Below are 5,157 nucleotides of genomic sequence, written 5' to 3' on the forward strand. Positions count from 1 at the left end.
GGAAGTTTTATATCCCTGAATGCATACATAAATAAAGTAGAGAAAATGGAGGTCAATACATTGGGCATGCAACTGAAAAAGCTAGAAAAAGAACAAATTGAAAATTCCCAATTAAATACTAAATTAGAAGTAATGAAAACCAAAGGAGAGATTATTAAAATTGAAATTAAGAAAACTATTGAATTAATAAATAAAACTAAGAGCTGCTTTTTTACATAAAAACCAATAAAATTGATAGAACCTTAGTCAATATGATAAAAAAGAAGAAAACCAAATTATGAGTATCAAAAATGAAAAGGGTGAATCTACCTCCAATGAAGAGGAAATATAAAACAATAATTAGGAGTTATTTTGCCCAACTGTATGCACATAAATTTGACAATCTTAGTGAAATGGATGAATGTTTACAAAAATATAAGTCGCCCAGATTAGCTGAAGAAGTAAACTACTTAAATAACCCCATCTCAGAAAAAGAAATTGAACAAGCCATCAATGAACTCCCTAGGAAAAGATCTCCAGGGCCAGATGGCTTTATTAATAAATTCTACCAAACATTTAAAGAACAATTGACTCCAATACTTTACAAACTATTTGGGAAAATTGGAGGAGTCCTACCAAATTCCTTTTATGATACAAATATGTACTTATACCTCAATCAGGAAGAGACAAAACAGAGAAAGAATTACAGAGCAATTTCCCTTATGAATATAGATGCAAAAATTCTAAATAAAATATTAGCAAAATGACTATAGCAATTCATTACAAGAATAATACACTTTGATCAGGTAGGATTTATTCCAGGAATGCAAGGGTAGTTCAGTATCAGAAAACCTATCAATATAATTGATCACATCAACAACAAAACTAGCAGAAACCATATGATTATCTCAATAGATGCAGAAAAGGCTTTTGACAAAATATAACATCTATTCCTATTAAAAACAATTAAAAGTACAGGAATAAATGGAGTCTTCCTTAAAACAATAAATAGCATCTATCTAAATCCATCAGCAAGTATTATATGTAATGGGGATAAGCTATAAGCATTTCCAATAAGATCAGGGGTGAAACAAAGATGTCCACTATCACCCCTCTTATTCAATTTGGTACTAGAAATGTTAGCAGTAGCAATAAGAGAAGAAAAAGAAATTGAAGGAATCAAATTAGGCAAAGAAGAGACCAAGCTATCAATCTTTGTAGATGATATGATGATGTACTTAGAGAATCCTAAAGAATCAAGTAAAAAAAACTACTTGAGATAAAAAACACATTTGGCAAAGTTGCAGGATATAAAATAAGCCCACATAAGTCCTTTGCATTCCTATATATCTCTAACGAAATCTAACAGGAAGAGATAGAAAGAGAAATCCCATTTAAAGTTACTGTAGACATTGTAAAATATTTGGGAATCTACCTGCCAAAACAAACCCAGGACTTATATGAACACAATTACAAAACACTTTTCATACAAATAAAGTCAGATCTAACTAATTGGAAAAACACCAATTGCTCAAGGCTAATATAATAAAAATGACAATTTTACCTAAATTAAATTACATATTTAGTGCCATACCAATCAATCTACCAAAAAAAAAAAATACTTTGTAAAGCTAGAAAAAAAGAGTAGCAAAATTTATTTGGAAGAACAAAAGTTCCAGAATATAAAGGGAATTAATGAAAAGAAATTCTAGGGAAGGTGCCTAGCCATACGAGATTTTAATCTGTATTATAAAGTGGCAGTCATCAAAACTACTTGGTACTGGATGAGGAATAGAGTAGTGGACCAATGGAATAAATTGGGTACATGAGACTCAGCAATCAACGACTATAGTCATCTACTGTTTGACAAACCCAAAGACCCCAGTATTTTTTTAAAAGAATGTATTATTTGACAAAAACTGCTGGGAAAACTGGAATATAATATGGCAGAAATTGGGCACAGACCAATATCTAACACCATACACCAAAATAAATTCAAAATGGGTACACGATCTAGGTATAAAGGCTGATACTGTAAGCAATCCGGGAGAGCAAGGGATAGTTTACCTGTCAGATCTATGGAGAGGGAAGGACTTCATGATGAAACAAGAGTTAGAGAGCATTGTAAAATGCAAAATGGATAATTTTTATTACATCATATTTAAAGCTTCTGTACAAATAAAGCCAATGTAACCAAGATTAAGAGGGAAGTGGAAAATCGGGAAAAAATTTTTACAACCAATATCTTTGATAAAGGCCTCATTTCTAAAATATACAAAGAATTGAGTTAAATCTATAAGAATACAAGCCACTCCCCAATTGATAATAGGTCAAAGGATATGAACAGGTAGTTCTCAGAAGATGAAATTAATGATATCTATAAGCATATGAACAAATGTTCTAAATCACTAGTGATTAGAGAAATGCAAATCAAAACAACTCTGAGGTACCACATCTCACCAGCCAGATTGGCTAAGATGACAAAACAGGAAAATGATAAATGCTGGAGAGGATGTGGAAAAATTGGAACACTAATGCTTTGTTGGTGGAGTTGTGAACTGATCCAGCCATTCTGGAGAGCAATCTGGAACTATGACCAAAGGACTATAAATAAGTGAATACCCTTTGACCCAGCAATACCACTTCTAGGGTTATATCCCAAAGAGATCAGAGAAGTGGGAGGAGGACCTGTATGTACAAAAATATTTATAGCAGCTCTTTTTGTGGTGGCAAAGAATTGGAAATCAAGGGGATGCCCATCAATTGGGGAATAGCTGAACATGTTGTGGTATATAAATGTAATGGAATACTACTGTGCTATAAGAAATGAGGAGCAGATGGACTTCATAATAATCTGGAGAGACATATAAACTGATTCTGAGCGAGAAGAGCAGAAGCAGGAGAAATCTGTGCACAATCACAGACACAATGATTGTGTGACAACTAACTTCAATAGACTCTCCTCTCAGCTATGTAAGGTTATAAGACAACTCCAAAAAGACTCATGATTGAAAGAGATATCCACATCCAGAGAAAGAGATGGGGAGTCTGAAAGCAGATTGAAGCAAACTACTTGCTGTGTTTCTTTTTCTTGTTTTGTTTTGTTTCCTCTTTCCCACTGATCATTCCATCAGTTATAATCTTTCTTTACAACCTGACTAATGATTAATGTGAAAATATTTGTAGATCCTATATTTGAGTGCATGCTGCCACGATGGTGGGGGAGGAGGGGGAGGGAAACAAAATTTAAAACTCAAGGGACTGTGGAACTGAATGTTGTAAACTAAAAGTAAATAAACCAATTTAATTTTTAAAAAATTAACATTTTTAATGGAAATAATGTAGCTGTATACACAGAGAAGGCTACAGAATAGAGACATTGCAGTACCTGTTAGCTTTCTTGGAAGTTCTTAAAATTACTGTGACAATCAGATACTAGCCTCAGACTTGTAAATCTCTGTGAGCTTTATTTTGTTTTGTATTTAAGTGATGGGTATATTTAAAATCAGACCTTTTATGTTTCAGTTGTTCTCCTGATAGCCTTTTTTGGCTCTCCTGACTCAAAGATACACTTTTCACTAATATTCAAGTAGGCTAGTTTCTCCTTTACCACACTAGCAAATACATCATATACACTCTAGTCCCATCATCCCCTTTACTGTTAGTGCAAGACATCATAGTATCTCAGAGAAATTTTGGGCAGGAGGGAATATCCTAAATTTTCAGGAACTGAGATAGTGTGTTTAATTCTGTCCATTAAATGCCTAATACACTATACAAGCAACTTCTAAAACATGTGTTTTAATAATCCTGGATTCATAGTTTCACTGCAAACTCATACTACAGTAGGTAAAAAGGAAACGCTATTTCTACTTGACAACAAAATTGGAATCCCACAAGCCAAAGAACATGCTGTATAAATTATGAGGCTAGGCTGATTTTAAATTATATACAAATAGGAAAAGGAAAATCTAGATCAAAAGGAGAAAGGACTGTGTCTTTGTGATAAACCACTGAGAGTCACTGTACATCAGTGTTTTCTTTTTTGTATTCAAAGATGAAAATCTTCAATAAAAACTGTTCGTTAAATAAAGAATCTCTCTTATCTTCTCCCCTAACCCTCCTTTTCCTTATTCTACCTACTCCTCTAAGATTCCCTCCCTTTTCTTCTCCCTGCACCCTCCTAAATCTTAATTTACACACCCTTCTAAAGCTCCACTTTAGCCTGTTCCCTCCCCCTCTTATTTCTTTATTAGGTTAGAAAACTTTCATACCCTTCTAAATGTGTATGTTCTTCCCTCTTTAACCCAGATGAAAGTAGGATTTTAGCATTACCAGCCCTCCACCCTCACCTCATTCCTCTGTATCGGTTCTTCCTCTCGCGCCTCATTTGTGAGAGATAATTGCTCTATTCACTTTTTACTACACAATTTCCCTTTTGAGAATTACCACATCATACACAGCTGTTTGATGGACTTGACCTGTTCGTCCAGGTAGTGGGTTTCGATGAAATCACATAAGTGGAGGTCTTTCTTGTCAGTTGCCAGCTTGTGCAATTCCAGTAACGACTTGACATTTTTTAACAGGTGCAGAGCACACTCCATTGCGTTCAGCCCTCTCCCAATCGTCGCGGTCGGGTTTCTTGACGTCCTGCAGGAAGATGCGGCCGCCGCGCTGGTTCTGCAGCTTTATCATCTTCTCGGCGTGCTCGCGCTCTTCCTGAGACTGGTGCAGGAAGTACTTGGCGAAGTTCTTGAGCGCCTGGTCGTCCCGGTCTAAGCAGTAGGACATGGACAGGTGGACATAGGAGGCGTAGAGCTCCAGGTTGATCTGCCAGTTGATGGTGGCCTCCGAGTCCTGGTGGTAGTTCTGCCTCACCTGAACAGGGGACGAGGTGGTCAATGGCGGCGGCGGCGGCGGCGACGATCAGGGACTGCTGAGTGGGCGGCTGCTGCTCGGCGGTAGGACGGAAGAAGTGTTGGTTAGTGGAGGTGAAGGTGGAGAGGTGACTAAGGGCGGCTTCGGCCAGGAATCAAGCAGCGGGTTCCGTTCAAGTACCGTTGAAGCAGGAAACCGCAGCGGCTCCCCTTCCCTGCGCTTCTGGCCGAGATGATTAATTTTAGAAAAAAACATGGAAAGACTTGCATGAAATAATTAAGAGTGAAGTGAGTGGAACCA

At 36.7% G+C, this 5,157-nt stretch overlaps 1 pseudogene; it reads right to left on the minus strand.

Moving 5' to 3' along the window:
• Positions 1–4,424: 4,424 nt before the first annotated feature.
• LOC138159216 (ferritin heavy chain-like) lies at positions 4,425–4,905 on the minus strand (annotated as a pseudogene).
• Positions 4,906–5,157: the final 252 nt, after the last annotated feature.

Source organism: Petaurus breviceps, unplaced genomic scaffold (genome assembly GCF_028583685.1).
Source record: "Petaurus breviceps papuanus isolate PSGF00001 unplaced genomic scaffold, PetGlider_PUasm1.0 175, whole genome shotgun sequence".
NCBI classification, from domain to species: Eukaryota; Metazoa; Chordata; class Mammalia; order Diprotodontia; family Petauridae; genus Petaurus; species Petaurus breviceps.